Source organism: Amblyomma mixtum, chromosome 4 (assembly GCF_055824585.1).
Source record: "Amblyomma mixtum isolate Tamu chromosome 4, ASM5582458v1, whole genome shotgun sequence".
NCBI classification, from domain to species: Eukaryota; Metazoa; Arthropoda; class Arachnida; order Ixodida; family Ixodidae; genus Amblyomma; species Amblyomma mixtum.
The window spans coordinates 144,716,202-144,740,079 of record NC_143015.1 but is presented as its reverse complement, the minus strand read 5'-3'; the positions used below and the strand labels follow the sequence as shown (position 1 = coordinate 144,740,079).

At 50.1% G+C, this 23,878-nt stretch overlaps 1 protein-coding gene and 1 pseudogene across 1 annotated transcript in view; one reads left to right on the top strand and one right to left on the bottom strand.

Annotated features, from left to right (window-relative positions):
* Window positions 1–23,878, bottom strand: part of LOC149348604 (uncharacterized) — a 172,829-nt gene that overhangs the window by 40,688 nt on the left and 108,263 nt on the right. The gene's annotated exons all lie outside the window — the stretch shown is intronic.
* On the top strand, window positions 15,459–18,579 carry LOC149348610 (uncharacterized; annotated as a pseudogene).

The following is a 23,878-nucleotide window of genomic DNA, read 5'->3' as shown; positions in this document are numbered from 1 at the left end:
CTTCCTCGACGAGTGCCCCATTCCGCCAACTTCTGTACCCTACTGCGTAGCATCGCTGCCAGCCGAACGCTCACCTGCCGCCTCATCGCTCATTCCGCTAAAGCCGTCAGTCACTGACCTGAGCGATCGTGCTAACGGCGAAGTGAGATTGCCGCCACCGCAGCATATGCCACATACCAGCCCCACTACCCCGGCGGCCCCACCGCCTGACCAAGGGGCCCCACCCCAAGCCCTCAGTACTGTCAACTGCTTCTCGGAGTCTGACCCTGGCAGCTCGACACTGTCGCAGCAAGCGTCTGCTTTGCTGCCTGACTTGAGCCACCTTCGGCAACGAATGGTCGAGCAACCCACACCAAGTAGTGCAGCAACTGTCCAACCACCAGCTGTGCCTGTTGCTGTCAGCCAGCCATCTGATGTAGCAGTCTCAGCTCCACGGCCTGTCACTGCCACAACCTTCTTGCAGTCACCCACAGCTGACCATGCCCACACGCCAATCAGCACTGGCCAGTCGCTCCGGACTGTCACTCCCACTTCATTCAAGTACCTGGTATTGAGCCCAGCAACTTCCGGCATCGTCACAGCTGTCGCCGTTGTGTGGACGGTCACACCACACCTGCTGTCAGTCCATGGAGCCGTTTCGGCCGCTCCTGTGCTTGTAACCCTGTACACGGCGCGTCAGATCCTCATGGACATCAGCCGCAACGTTCCAGCACCGATGACACTTGTGTCAGCGGGTAGCACTACAGTCGGTGCGGCCCGACCATGGCCTCCCCTGCTCCCATGTGCGTTGTCAGCTCGGCACCCTGCATCATTCGTCCCTTGCGCAGCAGCCAGGCTCGTCCACCTGAGCCGGCGTACTCCACCCGACTGCTCTTCCTGGCCCCTGACCTGAACTTACCGGACCTTGTAGCGACCCCGTGGGGACACTGTTACTCTAGCTGCCTGCTTGCCTGCCGTGGCTACTCCATCTCTGCCCCGTCGGCACGTACATTCCGACGTTCCGTCTAGGCGGGGGGCCCTGTAGCGGCCGGCGACGCTATAAAGCGCGGGCGCTGAGATCGGCGTTCCCGCAACAGAAGAAAATAAAGAACGACAGCGCGTGCTCGGAGCGCACGCCCGGCACACGCAGTCCGGAACTAGAAGCCTGCCACGCTGGTCGTCTCTCTCTGGTGCTCCGCTGCGACCCCGCAAAATCATCAACATACTTGCCAAACCGACAAGCTATGAGGGACTACGTAAATACGGGCTCCGGAATTTCGACCCCCTGGGTGGCGCACGGGTCGTGAACGCGCACAAACATCGCACAGTACACGGGCCTCTAGAATTTCGTCTCTATCGAAATTCATATTTGATAGGCTGTGCGCTAAAAAGAAGTTTACAGCAAAACGGATAGAGACGACAGGAAAGAAGCGCCTTCGACCGCCGCGGATAGAACCCGCGCCTTTTGGATCAGCAGCCGAGCGCCATAACCACTGAGCCAGTTTCATGCCTTAAAAACATGTATGTCACCGGTGTTTGTTAGGCAGATGATCATTTTGAGATCACCGTCCAAATTCAAAGTTTGTATTCAGCGTGCGCTGAGAAGTACACCTGCGGGCATTCTCTGCGAGAATGTCGGAGCCTCACAGTCACGGTGGAATCACTGTTGTGGCCCAACCCCCCTGCATTTAATCTGCGCCCACCGCCCTACTCACGCGGAAGACATCGCAGAATCTGGAGCACAAATGGGGGCTTCAGCGCCGACGCGGTCCATCATGTGACGGCCTCTTTGCAGACATCCCTGGAACCACGGCTACAGGAACCCTGGGGATAAAGGAATGATGGACCTCAGTCACGGTTCTCCACTGCAAGCGTGCCCGCAGCATTCAGAACAGGTTAGCATAGATTAGATAACAAAACCCACGAAGTTGATAAGGACACAACAGGAAATGCTGTAATGGTCCGTAATTGTCTACCGCAGCACACTGCACACCGTATTTCAGGACAGATGCACGCAGGTACTGGAAAGAAGCATCGGAAAAGGTGAGAACTTGTCTGGTCTAGGCTAATACTTTTAGGGGACGTACAGCATCGGCTGCTGTATTAATACTTGGCTCGCATGCGAATTCTACCGTCTACTCCAATTGAAATGATACGCCCGCTATAAGCCACGGGCTCCGCACCGAAACCATTTTTTTTTTTCACTAATCGTGACGCATAGACTCAAGAAAAAGCTGACATTAGATGCTTTAAGGGAAGACAGACGAAGAGGATGATGGCTATGCCGAAAAGAGATTAGTTTCTGAGATCTGCTCTGACAATTATGGCATGTTAGTTTCCAACCAAGAGCCAGGAAATATGTCCCAGGTACTCTCTACTGATTCCTGCTACCGACTTCTTGACGCATGCAGCAAGTCTTGCCAAGTGTTGGATCAGCGAAACGTTGCTGACTATCGGAATGCCATACGTACGCATTGGTCGATGGCCTTTGACGGCACACGTCCATTGTAGGCAGTCAGCCGCACACCAGAGAGCATCGCTGGCATTGGACACAAGGCGGCTGCAGGGATCCCCGCCTTGAGCCGACCGACAGCCTGTGGAAAGAGGATGCCCTGCTCTAGTTGAAATAGAAGGCGTTGCTTTTTCACGCATCTTTCATGCATTTCTATATGCAATCACCTCACAAAAGACGTATTTGCTTTTTTGTCATCTCTTCCTTTAATTCTTGCTAATGTCCGCAACAAAACGCATCGCAAAAAAAATTGCTTGGGTGCATAGTTTACGGAGATTTAACGTCCCAAAGTGACTCAGGCTGTGAGGGACGCCGTAGTGGAGGGCTCCAGAAATTTCGAGCATCTGGGGTTCTTTAACGTACACTGTAAAAAATTTGTGTAAAATAACAGAAAAAGTCTGGCAGCTTTCCTGCCAGAAAATATCTGTGATTATCCGTTTTCCGTTCTAGAACGTTTCAGTCATTTCACAAAAACATGTTTCTTCATTGTGCAGAAACATTCTGTAATTTTCTGTTTTGTGTTTTGAAAGTTTTCAGTGATTTCACAGAAACGTGTTTCCACCACACAGAAAGTTTCTGTGAATATTTGTTTTTGTTCTTACAAGTTTTCTGTGATTTCACACAAATATGTTTCCACCGCACAGAAAGCTTCTGAAAAATGCAGAAAATATATATTAATTTCTGTTCTCCATATATATATATTTCCTGCATTGTTGGAATTCTTTTTTTGCTGTTTCACAGAAACATTCAATAAAAAAGCAGGAAATATCAGTTGCATTTTCTGCACCTTCTTTATTTTCCACAAAATTGTTTTACAGATGACATACTTGCTGCAGAAAACAAATAAATTCGTGGAACAACTCTCGCTTTGCTTAGTTTAAATTGTTCTTGTAGCGGACCCTTAATTCACCTTGGATTCACCCTTAATTCACCCTTAATTCCTTCACACCCTTCTTGCTGCTTCCTGCGTCGTCTTCGCACCAAGCTGCTTGACCCTCTAATATCTCCCCTTCTATGACTGACGCCATTTCTATTGTTGGCAAGAACAACTGAGACACATCTGTGTCTTGTGCAACTGCAGCTGATGGAAGGTTCGACTTTTGTGCAAGAGGAAGCGACATGCATTGAATGTTTCGCCCATGCAAACGAGAAATATGTGAAGAAAATGATGCTTTGTTCTTGTATGTTCTTCGGCATCTGGGAAAAGGGCACTTCACTTCCATGCCTTGAAGAATGTGTCACCTTAAATGGGCTACAATCGACTTGTAATCCATTCAAACTTGAATGCAATTATCCACAGTGCAAACAATGTCAACCTTCTGTGTTGCAACAGCAATGCCAGCGGTTTCACCCGAATCCCTTATCCTCGTATGCTCACAGGCTGAGTGGCTATAAAGTGGGCCGATCTTGCGGAACATTTTGCATCAATGCTGATATGGGCACTTGGTGTTGAACCGGCTAATATTTTTATGCAAGGCAGCATGATTGAGGAAGAGTGAGACTGTGCTGGTATTGGCATGACAGATGCTGCAGGTATACATTTCTGGAAAGACCAAAAACCGGTATTTTAAAAAAAGTGCCTAGGTTGTAAGATATCATGCTTGCTGTGGCCGCAATTTATGCAGCAGAAAAATACATGAAAAGTTGACACTTGCGACATTGCATGTATGCTTCAATACACGTCTCGTTTAGCGTGCCCTGCATTACCCAAACATATGCCAATGAAGATGCACTACACTCATCTTTCAATGCTTTCACAAAACAATGTATAACTTTTATAGAACAATAGCATCGCTGACAAGTTATGTGTTGTCAGAAACAGTGACATTGCTCCAAGACAGTGTACTGCAAAAATTGAATAAAGGGCATGTTGCGTTCGCAAGTATGAAAGAAATCATTTTCTTAGACACATCTGGCTTTCTGTTTACGAGCTGCGCCACTTCGTAGTGCCAGAAACATACAATACTTATAATTTAAAGGCTTATTGGTCCCTTTACCGATCAGGAATAATAGCCTGGCCAGTCAGAAGTGGCTTGTCTCACTCATGAATGGTTCTTTAGCCACAAAAAAAGATAACTCGTCTTTTTATTTTTTATTTTTATTTATTTACAATACCCCTAAGGGCCCTCGTGCGAGGGTATTACATAGGGGAGGGGGGGGCGATACAAGCATAAAAATATGGCACAGGCACTTGAAACAAGGTACACGTAATAATGAATTAAAGCTAGTAATGTACACAAAAAACACAACAAACAACGCAGAATAAAATACTCAGTAAATGCACATAATACAACAAAAATACCAAATCTGTTAGTACGTGGTTTGCTTTAACGAATGCTGAAACGATTGTACGTTAACCTCAGTTGCTATGTGTGATGGCAAGTTATTCCAATCTATTATAGTGCGAAGAATGAATGATTTCGCGTTTAGAGTTTTTTATTCCAGTCCGAGTTTTGTGAGAGGCATTTTGTGATCTCAACGGAAAATTTTCTTTTCTATGCCTCACACGTTTTGCGAAAAATTTACATAAACCTAAACATCAGCTTTTTTTAAGAAAAACCCAGCCGAAGCACCACAAAACTACTTCCTTTCTGTTCGACATGACCATGAAAATCGATAAAGGAAAGCATTTTCTGTGTGGTGAATACGCAATCGTATTATAGTTTCTGAAAGCTTAAGTATTCTTTCAGAACGTTGCCAAATCTGAAAATCAAATTTTGAGAAAGAAGAAAAATGTCACCACAAAGAACGATCAGAAAGCAGTTTTAAAATTTTCTATGCCAACCTTTAATATATTTGCCGAGAACTCAAGAGGTGTTCTATTAGAATGTTTCAAAATATAAAATCAAATGCTTTTATAAGAAAACTTACCCCTCTAACTTTACCCTCGGTTATTCTGGGACAGGAAGGGCTGTAAACTACAAATTTTGCAACACCTAGCTGATACTTTAGAGTAATGGTGTGACTGTCCCCACAAGCACATCTATCAACAGCCTTCTCATGAAAACCAATCTGCCCTTTTCACTTGTCCCACAAGCTGCAGAAGCCCGCAATCTGATTACAATCGAAATAAAAGCTGCAAATATTTCTTTACAGTAAAAAAATGCAACGCTACTTACCTTCCAAGTACGGGATTTCCAAAGCAGGCACTTGCGGATACCGATGCACTTCCCTACAGCTGCGGCAAGTTCATAGGCATGTTCAGTAGTGGTTGGTAGAGGTTCCAATGTTCTTGGTGTGGTAAAAGTGCACTGCACAAATGTGGAACCCGATAAATGGACACAGCTGAAAATGCACTACAGCACAAGAAAGTGGCCACAGGAAAGGACACAAAACACAGCGCCATGTTCTGATTCCCTTTTCGAATACTGTCTGATGCGATATTGCTGTGGATTACATGAAGCAACTCGCCCACCGTTTAGATGGGACTTCGAAACTTCCAAAGGCATGCTGCGAAAAAAAAAATTAGCCGGCGTTTATGCAGCTTTCTCTCGTGCAGGCATTTCTCTCGCTCAGGCAGACCGAGGTGACAGTTTACGGGTATCTTTACCAAGCCGGATGGCATCAACGTAGAATTAAAGCACACCTCTCGCAGAAATCAGTGACCTATCTTCGCACCTGCTAGCGCGCCGACTTGGTCGTCGCCGCTGCCGCCTACACAGCCGCTGTAATTAAAATATTTCTTTTGCCCCGGCTACGAGGAATATCCGCAAAATTTAAAAAAAAGGAGAGGCCAGTCTACTTAGTTGGCAATGAAGGACTAACAATATTTGCAGCGGGGTAAGGGCGAGCGCACTGCAGGCATAGATGCTTGTCGAAAAACAACAGCGACTGCATGGCACCCATATTCTTTCACCAGCGGCAGAGCCTGCGCGGCGGCTTCGCGACAGAGTCGCGCGATCAAACGATGTATAGCCACTCCAACTGCGAGGAAGCGTAGAAGGGGATCGACTGACGCGTCAAAGGCGCCGTGCTGGCGAGAAAGGGAGAACCTGAGAGGGAGAGGGAGCGCGCATCCAAGAACCAAGGATATAAACGCGCAACGAGACAAGCACTGCGAACAATTCAAGTTGGAGGAAAATTGACGCTAGGAGCTCGTGCAGCGGGTTCCCACGAAACACCAATCAAGAGGCCACGCTACGTCTACGAGAAAACGAGCCGCCCCTCAGGACGACCGGATGCCCGGCGGGTCACAATATAGAGCCCGCGACGTGACATTCCCAAGAGGCCACCAAACGCCAACGGGACGAAAAACGAAACGACGCCCCACGGACGACCAGTCATGATCTCCACGAACGGGATGGACTCTACGTACCGAAACTCAAGCCTTGAGTGACGCTCTGTAGATCCGCAGACGTTGACAGAAAGCACATAACCGCTGGTGCAAGGCACTGGTGCACGTCGCCTGTCCCCTTACTTCGTTAAGTTTCGTACACAAAGCAACGGAGCGAACTACCGCGGCCCTCGCCTCGTCGCGTCGCTGCTTTAGCGCACACGGAGCTCACTCCAAGCAACTGAGTTGCGCGGCCGCGTGGTTCCGTTTTTACCGGTGGTCCTACCCTACATAACGGCGTCAGCCTTTTTTCCGCCATCGTTGTAGCTTGTCGCCTCCTCATGAACATTCATTCTTCATTAACTAAAACCTCATTAATTACAAACTTTAAATCTAGAGAACAACAACCGCTAATTCGTGTCGACGATTGTGACAGCCCCATTAGTACATGTAGCAGGAGCGTTCTGAGTATAGCCAATCTGCATGAATCAATCCCGCAGCCAGCACCAACAACAAAAACGAACAGAATCAAAGGAAAGCAACTTATACTTGTAGCACAGCAATAGAAGTGATGCTACATACCTTCTGGAGAGAGTATTCCAAAATAAAAGGTCCTGCTCTCCGGCGCTGAACCAACGCACTTGCCTACGGCGGCGCCATGACGAAACTGATTTGCTGCCCCGCAGCAAAAAGAAATGCGGTGCGATATTTTGCTTAGTATTCTTTACCTGCAATAAATAACACCTAAATTCATTACATACTTTTGCAAGAATTTTGCAAAAGAGTAAAATGCATACGTAGTTGATTTCATTTTACTGTCCCTACCTTGTGTGAGCAACCGGATAAAAAAGAGAAAATTTCTGTCATTACCCAATCCAGAACTATGTTTTGGTTGGGCCACAGAATTTTTCTTTCCGGCAACAGAAACTTTCTGTAAAATATCTGTAATTTCACATCTTTTTTTTACAGTGTACACTGACATCTCACGGTACACGGGGCTCTAAAATAGAATATCGCCTCTAGCGGAATTCGACACCCGCGTCCGGAATCGAAACCGCGTCTTTCCGGTTTGCAGCCGAGCGCAGTAACTGATCTACTGCGGTGGTTGGGGATCCCTAGAAGAGAGAACAGTCTATTGCCGAACATGTGAGTATGACAAGGCATATCGGGGAGTATAGGAGATGGCAATCATTAGGTCGGAGCACTCTTGGACTCCAGTTGGTACGATGAACACAGCTATGACTACTTGCTGCATCAGTGCTTTGTTCGTACTCGATGTAAACAGTAGTTCACCTGAGCTGACACTCCGATTACAACGTATGGCGCGTACACCGAATTAGACGCATGCAGCAAGCCGTTTAATGCGCTCTCTTTATCGCACTGCCAGTTTTAATACAAAGGCACTAAATTGCTCATGAAGCGGAAAACATGGCATTGTCATTGTCCATGCCCGACATTGCGAAACCCCAGGTGACCTCATGACGTCATATGCAGTGCCTACATAACGATGAAAATAAAGGAAACGAAATCCCTCGGCAGTATGCTTCAAGCCCAAGCCAGCGCTGGCCACTTCATTAGAGCTCTGCGTATTAAGTCGAAAGCATTTAATGCCTCACCGTTCTCGACAGAAGGTCGTCAGCAGAGGTGTCATGCTTTTCTAGTCAGGCCAGAAAAAAAAATCTTTGTGCACCATGCGATTGGAACCACCATCTATACGTTCCGCAGCCGAGCGTGCTAGTGTCTACGCTACCTCCTGCCAACGCATATTTAGTTCTCCTTGTCTAGGACGCTGGAGAGTGTTTGCTGAAAGGTGTCGAATGAGACGGATGCCCCCCTAGCGCCCTCCAGTGTCTCCAGCATTTACGATTCATAAACACTTGTGTACTTTATTTAACATCTTGAGCATACTTCAGTGACACAAGCAGCACCACCGCGTTGAAGGCTTTCGCCTCACCGCACTTTAGGTCAACAAAGTGTCCCCCTGAATTTTTTCAATGCATCACTGCACCCCGCGCAATTAACTGTCATTCTCTCGCGCTAAAAAACGCCGAGCAATTACAGGGCACACACCCGCACAGCCCGGAATTTCGATGCGCAAAGTTGCCTCTGTGAGGCTTCTTCGTACGTCCGAGATGTCCTCCGCTACTTTGTGTTACTGACTACCTGACGCGTGCTGTAACTATCGCCGTGTACTGCGTCATATAAGCGTTGCTGAATTTCGGAACGCCATACGTACCTCTACTCGTCACTTGCCACCCTTTGATGCATCGCGCACACCTGGGGCACACCAGAGAGCACAGCTGGCGGTTTTTTAATGTTGGCGGTAGCAGCCCCTTCACCATCCCAAGCTCCACCAGCCTGCGAGAAGTGTATGCCCTTCTTAGTTGAGTGCGCGACGTGAAAGGCCTAGCGTGAAGTCATTGAGCAAACGAGCTGAAAATAGTTGGCGCAGCTGAAAGAGTTCTCGGCCGAAGCCTCGCTTACGCAACTCTCCCAAGCCGCTGAGGTAATCGGCCAAATATTGGGAACGTATTGGCAAATGCCCGTCCTGCAAAGGACCAGGGTGAAACCGTCCATTTGCAATATTGGGCTGCTTAAATGTCCTTTTCGAGATTCCACACCTGTCTCCACTTGGGTTAGAAAAAGTGGCATTCGACTTCTGTCTACGTCAGCTTCATTTTGCCTTCATATCTGCGCCTATAATGCACCAAAAGAGGGACATCAGCACGACATAGTTTTCCTCCTAGCAAGAATTAAGGCGAAAGCCTTTAATGCCTCATACTGTCGTTAGCAGACGCGTCGGCAGCAGTGTCGGCAGCTGTGTCGGCAGATTTGTCCACCTTTCGGCGTCACTGCTTAAAAAGAAACTGCGCCGAGGGTGGGAAACAGTCGAACCAGGGCCTTTGGCATATGAAGCGGAGACAGTACCACTCCGCCACGAAGGCTCAAGGTTTCAGCATGAATAAAGGCGCATCTAGTGAATGCATGGGTTTCATAAATAAAATAAAAGGAGTAAAGTCAAGAAAAAATAAACACAAATTAGAAAATAAACAAAAATAAAACATAAAAATAACATATGAAAATAAAAAAATAAAAACAATAAAATAAGAAAGGGAACAAAAATAAAGAAAATTAAAAATAACCAAATAAAAACAAACTGTGCGCCAGGAAACGCTTTCGCCTTGCAGCACTTTAGGGAGGCAAAGTGCCCCCTGAATTTTTTTAGTCACGAGCAGTGCCGTCCCCTTACCCTGTGCACCGCGGCTGTCTGGAAGTTTCCAGTGCATGCATCGGCGGAGGTCGCATCTGCGACGCTGCGCTGTTGCGACGCTGCCGTGACGAAGCCAGAGTGGGATCCTCCAATAAGATTCGGAGCGCATCAGACGCTTGGCCACGATTGGCTTCCAAATAAGACACCCAGACTGGAGGAGACAAAGACGAGATTCCGGAAGGCAGTGGTTAGAGACTAATTTCGCTATGTATAACATAATATTGCAGGCTCTGCAGTCTGATGTGCAGAGGTTAGAAGTGTTCGCGAAGCATGAACGATTAAAAAAAGAAATCGTTTCAAAACAAGCAGCATAGTCATTCTTTTTTTTTTGAGCTCGCTGTGTAGAAGGTCAAATGGACATCCTGCAAAGCTGCAGCGCATAGAAGGTACAACAAAACAAGGAGCAAAATCTAACCGTCTCGAAAAGCCCACGTAAGTGGACTCGGAAGTATAAGGTTGGAATATCTCTTGGGGGGCAGGAAGTCAGAATGCCCACGAAGTAACAACGACAGAGAAAGTAATGCTCTGATATGACACTTCAAAATACAATCCTATATAATTTACTGAATCATATGAATAGACGTTCTTTCCAAAAACATAAAAAGTGAAATAATTATGAGAATAACTTCACTTTAGAGCGCCATGTTTAAGTAACGTTGTCTGGTACGGCGGAGGTGGGGGTCAGACAACCCTTTTTCCGAAGCACATACCCAGCTTTCCCCCACACACAGCAATAAGCGCCACCTGTTGTACTTTAAGTCTCCCACTTCGAAAAAGCTCCAGTGCCGAACATGGTGATTACCACTGTGGAGTCTTCCTTCTAGCTGCAAAATATGGCCTACGAATGGTTGGTGCGCTCAAAGCAACTATTTCGAAGGCAACGGGAAAGCAATGGGATGTAGTACAGAACGTTAAAAATTCCCGCCGTGATTTTCGCAGTTCAGCGCCACGTGGTATGTGGTGGCAGCCGCGAAAACTAAAAGCGCGTGTACAGATTTTCGGGGCTTGTTAGACCCCAGAGAAAGCTGAGAGCAATGTCAGGGTGAGCCCTTCTAACCATTGCAGGTGGCTCCACGCTAGCACCGGGAGACAATTGTTAGCGAAACATCACACTTGCCGCATACTATGTGGTTACTGTAACCACTAGGACACGGCGGCGATGTTTTCAAAAAATTTATATTCTGGCCATCTACCACAAATATCTTCGAGACTCTTCGAAAACAAGACAGGACGTTTGTAAAACCAGTGTGTGTTCCAGAGACCTAACAGAGTTGGATTTTTTCCGACCCAGAGCTCAAAAAAACAGCGGCCATTTCGAAGTGCCAGAAATGACTTATAAACGGGAACCCTCGGAACCACCGGGCCAATGAAATTCATCTTTGCAGGCCCGCTACTACACGCTGAAACCATACGCGTCAAAGCCGATTGGATACGACCGCCCGCGAACGCGAATAACTTCCGCTTCGTGTAATCTGCTTCAGTCCTGCTCACACCGAGATTGCGCTGCAAATTAAACTTTTGCCGCTATCCGCTTTTCTGACGCAGTCGCTAGAGAAGATGCGGACTTTCCGATTAATTTTCATCGAACGAGGCAGACGCCTTCCGAAGGCCACGTTAAAGAAAAGGGATCGCCCTACGCGGCACATTCAGTGTCTGCTGTACGTTGGAAACGCTCAGTTTTAATGCGAGAGTATTATATGGCTTAGTCGCGTCAACAAAAAGTGCCTACAAATTTTTTCTCACCATTACGTCGTTCTCTGAAAATAAATCTCTGAAAGTCCGATTTTGAAACAGACTCCTGCTATGAGGGACGCCGTAGTGAAGGGCTCCGGAAAATGTTGCCGTGGGAAGAATTTGGTTGATGAGTTGTAATTGGTTAATTAGGTGCGAGAGAATACACTTAGACGTCAAAATAGCTATGGACGTCGATATAGTATACTGACGTCACAACAGCCACGGACGTCGATACAGTATCTGGACCTTTTGCTTTAGCATTGCTCCAATGCGGGTCGCCGCAGTGATTTCAATGTTTTTCACGAACAAACTCCGCGAGTACCTGCCAAACGCATTCCATCCTGTTCTTTTATCAGATTTCTTGCTTTAATGGTGAAGATCTGACGTAGCTTCTTCCCTTTAGACTCACATTTCCTTCCCACCTCGTCCCCAGTCGTTAAACGTCTTAAGCATTTGAAGCACAAGCTCCGTAGGATGCGCTGTGACGCTACGATTATTGATAGAATGGGTAATTCGCTCTCAGTACAGATGTCAGAAGGAAAGGCGGGTCACTACCCATGAGCCGCGTCGCCGAGTTTGAGCCACGAACGGAATAATTCCAGAAGTTTTCTTTGTGGTTTACAGGGGGTTTACCGTCCCAAACAGACTCCTGCTATGAGGGACACCGTAGTGAAGGGCTCCGGAAATGTTGACCTCCTGGGGTTCTTGCGACATATAGTGTGCGATAAAATGCTGCCGTGGGAAATAATCAGAAGAGAGAAATGGGCTAGTTGGTGAGGATTCTTACTTGGCAGCGCGATAACACAGGACCAAAGCGAACGATGAGACACAGCGCAGGTGCGAAAAAATTGTTGATGAGGTGTAGTTAGTTAACTAAACGCTAAAAAACACGAAAAAATAGGCTTACACGTCAAAATAGCCAAGGACGTCGGTATAGCACATGGACGTCAGAACTGCCACGGACGTCGATATAGTATGTGGGCGTTTTGCTTTCGCATTGCTCTAATGCGGGTCGCCGTAGTGATCTCAAATTTTTCACACAAGCGCTACAAGGAATGTAGATTGGCCACTTACCGATGCAGTGTCCATGCGATGCTATCCGAAGCCATCAGGAAAGCGCCGCGACATCCAGAGCCACCTGGAATGCAGGCATACAGATTGTTGCGACAACGAAGGAAGAATTTATGTAAGAATTTGCCCTCATCCGTGGTGAATAAGCCACAGCTACATCTGAAGCACCAATTTTCAACCATTTGAACCTAATTAATCGCGAAATGCAATGCCTCATCAGACCTGGTACACGCAGATCCTGTAATCGTGGTGCAACCTTCCATGGTCTGCCATCATGGCCCTTCCCAAAAAATTACAGGTTTTCACTAAGTCTGCTTGAGAGCGGAAATTAGAAAGCCTTTCCCTGTCCTCTTTCTCTCCGTCTCCAACGTGCTGTGCGATGTCAGCGCACGTTAAAGAACCCCAGCTGGGCGAAATTTCCGGAGCCCTTCACTACGGCGTCCCTCAAAGCCCGAGTCCCTTTATGAAGTTCAGCACCTCATAGCTTTAGTCGCCCTCAAACCATAAACCATCTTTCTCCCTCAGTTTTTGTTGGTCGCTTTTTATTTTTATTTTGTGCTGTGTACTATTTTTGTTTTAATTTTTTCTTACAAATTTATTTTTTGTTTTTATTTGTTTTTACTTTTGCGGACGCCACTGATGAGTCGAGAAGGGACTGTTTAGCCAGTTGGATTCCTATGCGGCTAGTGTTGGATTGGCTACGGATTTCTCTTGCCTGACGAACGCCACTCATGAGCCAAGAAAGGCTTTCACCTTAGAATTAATTTAGCGATTCAGTCTGTTCAGACAATTTTTCTATTAGCGCGGGCAGCAAATCGGACCACTGGAAGAAGTGGAGGGAGGCGCTGAAAGACGGTGGTCAACTGTGGTCACGCCAGTAGCCGGGAAAACTAATAGCGCCTACCCCAATGAACATGAACTCAAAAGTGGAATAAAGAATAGTGGCCCGGTTTTAAACTGCACCGACATATTGGCCTACTCAGAAAAGGCTATACGTGGCGAGACGGCAGATAGCTTCCAAATTGAGTCGAAACACGTCGCGATAGTTCGAACAAGAACAGGGACACTAGTCAGCCAGTAAGGTTCCCTGGAGGATTTCGTTTCCCCAAGGTAGAAGGAAGGGCCCAACGAATCAGTTAAAACAAATTCGGCACTCACGTGTGTGACGACGCCCTCTGGCCTCGCTTGCCTTATCGCTGTCCGAGTGCTGTGCCACTGAAATCCACCTGGAAAGTATAAACAAACAACATGGGTATCAGCTTACAGGGGGCTTTGACAGGTAAGCCCTCGCCGAAACAAGAGAGCACCGCTGGCAGTGACCACAAGCTGGTCGCGCAGAGTCGCCAAGGAGCAGTCTGCGCTGAAAGAATGCCCGGTTCAGTTCAGCCGACACGGAAGAAGCCAGGGGCCATGAAACCGACTGAAAGCATGTAGCCATCTTAGTATCTCTTTCGGCGATGTTCAGTAACTCATCAGTAGCCTGACTACACCCACTGAAGGGCAAAAGCCTCCAATTTATTAACCCTGTCATTTGCCAGCTGCGCCCGCCATGTCGACAAAAGCATTTGTTGGGCGAGTTGGTGTTTTTGATGATCCATAACTACAGCGCAAACGACAGGACAGAGATGAAGAAGGGACACCACACAGCGCTGACTCACAACTAAAGTTTATTGGATGCCAGAAGGTATAAATACCTCCCTGGCGGCCAGAAAGAATGCAGTCCACACTTACATGCGTGACTGATATAATAGTGTACCAGTCATATGCCGCCAAGCAAATCACATGCGCGAGAATACAATATAAGCAGTGACTGATTATATTGTATTCTGTCACTGCTTATATTGTATTCTCGCGCATGTGATTTGCTTGGCGGCATATGACTGGTACACTATTATATCAGTCACGCATGTAAGTGTGGACTGCATTCTTTCTGGCCGCCAGAGAGGTATTTATACCTTCTGGCATCCAATAAACTTTAGTTGTGAGTCAGCGCTGTGTGGTGTCCCTTCTTCATCTCTGTCCTGTCGTTTGCGCTGTAGTTATGGACCGCCATGTCCCCGCACACTTCTTAATCTCATCTGCCTAGCTAACTTTCTACCACCCCCTGCTACGCTTGCCTTCCTTTGGGAAGCCACTCCGTTACTCTTAAGGACTTGCGGTTGTCTTGCCTTCGCATTACGTGCCCTGCCCAAGCCCATTTCTTCCTCTTTATTTCGACTAGGATGTCATTAACCCCCGTTTCTTCCCACCCCCACTCCGCCCGCTTGCGGTCTGTTACGTTACACCCATCATTTTTGTTTCCATAGCTAAAAATTCGAAGCAACCGCTCTGAATTTAGTAACTGCTCCGCTTGGGTTAAGCGACTCTTCGAAATTGTACACAGCATCAATCCCAGATATTCAGTATTAGCAACCGGAAGGCTAGAAGCTGAAACGCCTCATGATAAATTGCGTCGTCGTCGCACTTCGCACGCTCATTTGAGGAATCCATGACTTCGCCCGTATAACGTGCATTTACAAATGCGGGCAGGCAGAATTCGCGCCGTCTCATAGTGTGTTGGTGACACGAAAGCGACCCCTCGGATCCTCACCTTTTCTGGGATTTGCTTCTCTGTGCGCATGTGGCTTCTCAAGGCGGCTGCTGGAGGATGCGGAGGCGATCTCGCCAAGCTTTGGCTTCCGAGAAGGGCACCCAGTCTGTGTGAGAGGAGATATCCGAAAGATAATAAACGCAGGAAAATACAGGCACGAAACACGGACAGAACTCCCCCTATTAGTCGGCTGATATACGGATGCAAAAGTGCAGTCGAGGGACCCGTGCGCTTGATAGCAGATCGCGATAACCAGTGGGGCAGCATTTTTCTCGCTTGAATGGAAACGTAGTTTCGCTGTCTGGTGAATCCGCTACCTTATTTAAAAGCGGAGTTGGTTTGCTACGAAGAAAACCGCTTCCGCTGCTTTTAGAGAAGCTAATTCAGGGCGGTACATACAAATATAAATTGAATACTTTAGGACTGCATGCCTTTTTTATTTAAAAATTCATAGTGACGTTTGATGTGCTACCAGTCTGTATGCTTGCGCTTGCGATTTTGATGCTCAACGCAGGGAGCAGACTGCTTCATTGAAAGCGTTTCGCGCAAGCAGTATGTGAGTACGGGGACAATGATTCTCCCTATATTTTGCAGGATTACCCGAGCACTGTATTCCTCGCCGCAGACGCAGGGAGATGCGGGAGAGATAAATTGGTGCGCCTCAGCAAGTGGTACAATAGCAGCCCAGGGAAGCGAGGTTTTATGCTCCGATCATTTTAAAGAACGGACCGCGAGCACGCGTGGCGAGGAGAGCGTCGCGTCGGTGACGGGAGCGGTCGCATGCCGCGTCGCCTCCGCGATAGCTCGTAATCAAATGCGATACATCAAATTTTCCCCCTGTAAGCCTGGTACCATCGTCTCCAGGAACCTCAGCGGCATCCGTCTACACCACGTTTGTAAAGGTGGGGCCAATTTTTGACCACTTTTCGGGCATTTGAAGTCTTCGTCACGCCGCGGTGGTGCTAAGCCTAACGGCGCCGGGGCCTGCGATGGCCCCGGTCGGCGATCCCTTGGCCTCGGCGGTTTCAAATTAAGTCACCGGGTACGACCCACAGTCCTTGCGGATTGTAACAATGGATACAAACCAATCCGAGGGTACTACTCAAGGCGAGGATCCTCTACCAACCGAGGACGATTACCTTGAAGATATGGTCCGCGTCTGGCGCGGAAAGAAGAACGCGGCGGTGGCATCGAGGGACGCTGGTGCTGGTGCCACCCAGCAACAGGCGCCGGCTAGCTCTACGCATACGCAGGGTGGGAGTGCGCTGAACGCAACCTCGTAGCGCTCCAGGCAACTCCGGTGGCGGCCGCAGAACACGCCGCGTATCGAAAAAGACGACGTCGTCGTGGTGCTGAAACCGCGAAACACGGTCGACCTCAGAGCAACGTTTGGTCCCGGACAAGCCGGCGCTGCGATCCGCACCATCCTCGGGGACGATGCAAATGCAGGACTTGCGGTGTGGCCTGTTTGGGACCAAAACGTGCTAGTATGTGCGTTGAAATCAGTCGACGCCGGGGAGAAGCTACTCCGGGATATTGTGCTGCGGGTTGGGGAACGCGAGCCACCGTTCCGGGGACACCCCAAACTCTCCGGTGCGTTCTGTCGCGGCGTCGTGAGTGTTTCGCCTGACGAAACGTCTGAAACCGTTAAAAGAAAACTCTGTGCGGAACCAAATGTGGTGTCTGTGCGCAAGCTGGGCGGAACCCCGGTTGCGGTGATCACCTTCGCGGGGACTAAGGTGCCACGGACGGTGTTGTACAGCTACGAACGGCTCCCTGTTTGCCTGTACAAGAAAACAGTGCCTGCATGCCACCGCTGTGGCACAGTGGGCCATCGGGCCGATGCGTGCTCGCGACCGCAGCCGGGGCGCTGCAAACGCTGCGGAGTCCAGGTTCCCGATGCCACTCCTGACGGCCCGGCGGAACATGACTGCGTCCCGAGCTGCCTCATCTGCGGAGGCGGCCACCCTACCGGAGCTCCTGGCTGTGCCGGGCGGTTCCGGAAACCCATCAAACCCAGCTCCCCATCAGGATCCAAACCGAAGACAAAGACGGGGCCTAAGCAGGCTCCTCCGCCCAAGGCCAAGAAAGCGTCAGCCCATCAGGAAACCAAGGCCAAAACCGGGCCATCGAAACCTGTCAAGTCCGCGACCCAGGCGGCGCCTCCGGTCCTCAACGCCAGGGACTTCCCGCCCTTCGCACCCGTCCAACCACAGGTGAGCAGTTGGAGTAGGGCAGTCTCCGAGCCCCCTACCCGTCCCTCCCCTACCCGTCCCTCCCCTACCGAAACCGCCCTACAGCAGCAGGTCGAGGAGCTCAGGCGCCAGAACCAAATTCTAGCGCGCAAAATTCAGGAATTAGAGGCCAAACAGGCCGGGTCATCTGAACCAATGCAAGAAGCTGAGCCAGACGACGAGGATGACGGATCATCCGTAACATCTTGCCTCACTAGCGTCTCGCGGCAGAGCGGGGACACGGTAGTTGGATCAGCTGGTCGCGTCGCCGGCCTAGAGGCACTGCAGCGCCAAACCGAGCAACTGGAGGAGCAAGTGGCGGCCCTCCCGAACCAAATCATGTCAGCAGTCCGCGAGTCCTTCCAGGACATGTTCAAGGCAGCTTTAACGCAAGCACTTCCCGACCTTATGGCCCAGGTCACTGACTCGGTCCTTAAAGCCGTGCAGCCCTGGGCCAGCACCCAAATTAAGAACGCCACAAACTGCGAATCCCCTCACCTCAAACGTACGACAGCCTTCCGTCAGGCAGCGGAGGAACATGGTTCAGGCTCGGCAGCTGGTGGGTCGGTGCGGCCCCTCACTGGGGTTGCGCCGGCTCCCGGCCAGAGCTATTCCGATCACCCTTAAATAAATACAACAAGATGGCTAGCAGATGTAATCGGAATGCTAAAAACTTTGAAAAATTCCAGATCATCCAATGGAACTGCAGGGGTTTCAGATCTTGGAAAAAGCGGTCACACCTCCAGCTTTACCTGCAGTCCCTAGGTGACATGCCGGCGCTCATTGCCCTACAGGAGCCCGGCATAGACGCTAAATTATCAGGCTACAGCACCTTTCAGGGGGGCCCCTATACGTGCATCTTGGTGAATAAGGCTTACACCGTGGTTCAGGTCGACAGACTTCAGTACCGAGCAAGAATATACAATGGTCCGAGTACTGCCTCTCAGACGCCGCGACCCGTCAATACATATCCTCAACATATACTGCCCTCCGCGTAAGCCGCGCGTAACTTTTAATGAAATCTTCCTTCGCGCGATAAAATTGGCAGCCAAAGAGCCTCTAGTGATCGTTGGAGACTTCAATGCTCCCAGCCTTCATTGGGGCTACCACTTCGAAGAGGCAAGAGGACGCAAGCTGGCGGAGCTCATCTCCACCCTCAGCCTCACATTGCTCACGGACCCGGCGTATCCCACTCGAGTGGGGAGTTCGGTAACCCGCGACACGTGTCCACACCTTTCTCTCGTTAAAAATGCTAGAGCGGCTGCATGGGAGAACTTGGGAGATTCTCTAGGCAGCGATCACCTCCTTCGCCGGATTACACTCGAGGCAAAGGCAGCGCGCAAAAAATGGGGTCAGGCCAAGCTGACCGATTGGCACAAATTCCGGAATCACACTATCCCTCCCGTACTATTTTCCGGCGGCTACGCGGAATGGGCTAACCACATATACAACATTCAGAAACAACACGTCACAACACTACAAACCACTGAAGAGATCCCCGATGTGGACACCCACCTCCTTCATTTGTGGGAGGCGCGCCGGAGCTTAACTAAACGGTGGAAAAAGCAGAAAACTAATCGCAAATTACGCGACCGCATAGCCAAACTCACAGAGCAGGCTGCAGCGTATGCTGCCGACCTCTCAGATTCAAATTGGATAGCACGCTGCGACGCCGCGGCTCATCAGATGAGCTCGAAGCGGACGTGGCGTCTCTTTCGCAGTCTAATCGACCCCTCCCAAACGAGAGGGGAGACGCAAAAGCAGCTCCGGCGGGCTCTGCAAGGGTTCCAAGGTACGACGGCGCAACTTGCGGACACTCTGTGCGACAGATATCTCTGTCGTATGGAGGACCCGCCTGGGCCACAGTACATGTACTCTGGCAGGCCTAATGAAACACTTGATGCCCCTTTTGAGTTGCACGACCTTAAGGCGGCCTTAGCAAAAATGCGCCGGGGTACGGCTCCGGGACGGCACCACATAACAGTGAACCTGTTGGCGAACCTACGGACTCAGCCTACCTTTATTTATTAGAATACATCAACCAGATCTGGGACGGGCGTCCACTCCTTCCCGAGTGGAAAACGTAACTTGTGACGTTTATCCCTAAAACAGGTAAGGCCGTGAATACGGACACCCTGAGGCCCATATCACTGACCTCATGTGCGGGCAAGCTTATGGAGACGATGGTACGGGATCGCCTCTCTCCATACCTGGAGAGTAAGGGCTTCTTTGCAGTCACCATGTTCGGGTTTCGCCCTCACATGTCTGCACAGGATGTCCTTCTCCAGCTGCACAGGGATGTAATACGACCCACAACTATGCAACACAATGACAAAGCCATCCTCGCCCTTGATCTGAAAGGGGCTTTCGACAATGTGAAACACGGAAGCATCCTGGCCAACTTTAGTTCTACCGATTGTGGGGCTAGGACCTACGCGTATGTAAGAGATTTCTTGTCTAATCGCCAGGCCTTTCTTCGGATTGAGGACGAAGAATATGGCCCTTACATGATGGGAACACGGGGTACCCCTCAGGGAGCAGTGTTATCACCGCTCCTGTTCAACATTGCTATGATGCGCCTCCCAAGCCAATTGGCCCGGGTGGAAGGCATTCAACACGCGTTATATGCAGATGATATTACAATTTGGACCACTCAGGAGAGCCTTGGGGACATGGAGGACCGCCTTCAGCAGGCTGCTTCCATAGTCGATGCGTATGCTAATGACTTCGGGCTCCAATGTGTTCCAGCGAAATCAGAGCTTCTGCATGTCAGAGCGAACCCAAAGGATAGGACAGCAATACACATCTCTCTGTCAGGAGGTCCTATTAGAGAGGTGGAGGAGCTCCGTATTCTGGGCCTTTTCATTCACCAGAGACTCAGACCGGACTCCACTATTGCGAAACTCAAGAGAGTAGGCGAACAGGTAGGGCGCATGATCCGCCGCGTTTCCAACAAGCGGGGTGGTCTGCGGGGCAGGGACGCGCTTCGGCTCGTCTATGCCTTCGTGACTAGCCGGATCCTCTACGCCGTGCCATATCTACCAACTACTAAGCAAGACGAGGCGCGAATAGACGCCATCATCCGCAAGGCAACTAAGCGAGCCCTGGAACTAAGCGAGCCCTGGATCTCCCGGTGGCTACCTCTAATGCCAAACTCAAGGCATTGGGGGTGTTAAACTCCTACCAGGAGCTGCGGGAGGCCCACCTCGTGAACCAATACACGCGGCTCATGCAGACGGCTCCTGGGCGCCGCCTGCTAAACCGCTTACACATCCAACACGACTGCACTCCAGAGGAGGTGGAGCGGATCCCAGTACTATGGCGCCATATGCTCTGGGTCTCCCCGCTCCCCCGTAACATGGACACCGACATGCACGAAAACAGGCGACAAGCGCGGGCTCGGGCTCTTGAGAGACAAGACGGCTCCCGACCCGGTGTATATTATGTAGACGTAGCAACCCCATCACCCACGGGATTTTACACGGCCGCTGTCGTCCACCAGGAAATGCATGTTGATGGACTCTCTTTTCGAGCCCCGAATTCAATGCGAGCCGAGGAAGTAGCGATAGCGCTTGCTGCCGCCCACGCCAATTCGAGAATCATCATTACGCACTCCCGAAAAGCATGTGATCATTACTTGGCAGGGGAGATCTCCCCCTTAGCTGCTTGTATTCTAAGACAGACTGCCACTGATCCAACGCCCAAAAGAATCATTTGGGCTCCTGGCCACCAGGGCTTACGAGGTAATGAGGCCGCTGACGCGGCTGCCCGAGCGCTTACTCACCGGGCTCCTCATCCCAGCTCTTCTGGCTCGGAGACTAACCAGCCGCTGCTGCGATTCAGGGAAATATTAACACATTATAGCGACAACCACCGCCTTTTCCCGGCCCCTGCAAAAGGGCTGAGTAAGACGGAGGAGCGAACTTTAAGGCGCCTGCAGACAGGTACTCTACTCTGTCCGGCAATAATAAAACATTACGATCCTAACACGGATGGGCGATGCCCACACTGTGGGGAGACCTGTGATATCTTCCACATGGTGTGGGCATGTACTCAAAATCCCCACCTCCCCCCTTCCCCTACCCCTTCCAGAGAGGCATGGGAGACTGCCCTCCTCAACTGCTCCTCGCTTGAGTCCCAAAGGGCTCTGGTGAAACGGGCGAGAGATGGGGCCTCGTCATGCGGTGTGCCATACTAGGGACGCCGACCATGTAGCGGGGCCACTCTGTGGCTCCCAAACTCTTTTTCACAAAATAAAAGTTTTCACCACCACCACCACCCCCGCTGTACGAAGGAGAAACCACTCTTAGAAATCACTTCGCTATCGACAAGAAACAAGAAACAGGTGCCATTAATTAATGGCGAAAATTAGTTTTGCTCCTGTTTAGAAAATACGTCGGGTACGTTCCCCAGCGGTTCTTTCTTTCCTAATTGGTGACTTTTCTTTGTGCTGAAGATGCACGATTGACCCACAAAGCTTGTTAGTAGTGAAGGGCGAACACAGCAGAAACGTAAAACCCCGACTCTTCCTGTCATACTAGTTTGCAATAGGTTGTGGGCTTGTCAGCACCCGAAAGCGGGCCCGCGGAGCCGCGCGTACAAAGCAAACACTACATACGCGAGTGACGGCACACCTAAGAGAGATCGCATGCCACGCGGCCAACCAAAGGGTTAAATAGGGCGCAACGCAACACGAGGGAGGATGGGGTATACGCGGAGCACATCTTGACGACGCAGGTCACACGTCGATGGCTCATCGCGCGCATTCACCGGCAATGGCCGGCGATCACGGAGACCCAGCCAAATCAGGCCCTTCCGAATCCAGAGCCCGTCGGCGCCGCACAGGCAGGCTACACGACTCCGGAGGTTCGTGACTGGACTCAAGCATACATACTAGGTGCGCACGTTAAAGCACCCGCGCTCTTGGGCCCCCGGCAAAGGCCGAGGCACCCGGGAGCGAAACTCTACGCACCTTTCTGCTGCCCGAGTCGGTGGCGATCTCGCCGTTCATTTCACGCTCAGCGCCTCTCGCCGAAACAACGCCCCCCCCCCCCCCCCCCCCAACTGTCACTCGGAGTGACCCAATGGGGACGTGAGGTCGAAGCGGGAAGAACGCGAGGGAGGGTGATTTACTGCGGTTCTCGAAAGAACTTTTCTTGCAATGGAGGACAAACAGCGGGGGCACATTCCGCTCGCGTACACCCCCACGGGGGGTCTCTCTAACGAACGAAACGGCAGAAGCGGGCGCACACTCCGGCCCTGCCGCGGTGGCTCAGAGGTAAGGGGCCCGTGTACCGAGCCGGAGTACCCGGGTTCGAACCCGACCGCGGCGGCCGCGTTTCTATGGAGGCGGAACGCAAGAGGCGCCCGTGTGCTGTGTGCGATGTCAGCGCACGTTAAAGATCCCCAGGCAGTCGAAATTGCCACCTCTTTCTCTCTTTCTTCTTTCATTCCTACCTTCCTCCGTTCCCTTACGGCGCGGTTCAGGTGTCCGCCTCAGGTGTCCGCCTTCCCCCCTTCCCTTACGGCTCCATTCAGGTGTCCGCCGAGATATGTGAGACAGATACTCCGCCATTTGCTTTCCTCAAAAACAAATTTACCAAATTTATTTTTACACTCGGGTAACCCAAGATGCTCAATGCCCTCAAGGTTTGGTTTGGTTTGGTTTATTTGGTTTAACGTCCCAAAATGACTCAGGCTATGAGACACACCGTAGTGAAGGGCTGCGGAAATTACGATTTTCTGAGGTTGACGCCGTAGTGAAGGGCTGCGGAAATTACGATTTTCTGAGGTTCTTTACCGTGCACTGACATCGCATAGTACACGGGCCTCTAGAATTTCGCCTCCATCGAAATTCGACCGCCGCGGCCGGGATCGAACATGTTAGGAAGTGCTAGAACATAGAATGTTTCGAAGAGGGAGTTACTTTGCCAACCCTAAGTATTCCTAAGTATTCCTAGCACCATAACCACTGAGCCACCGCGGCGCAACTACTTTTCAATAGTTAGTCCTGTTGTATCATCGTGCAAAAAGAAAAAATCATGGCCCCTTGCTTGGTCTGCAGTATTCCGAATGAAACAACACAACTGGGCGAAGCTGATTAGTGTAGCTCACAGAGGAACGAAAGTAAAAGTGCCTTACTTAATTTAATAATCACTTCTAACCAGACAGTTGTTCCGCACCGATTCTACAACTTTCACTTACGTAGTTGCAA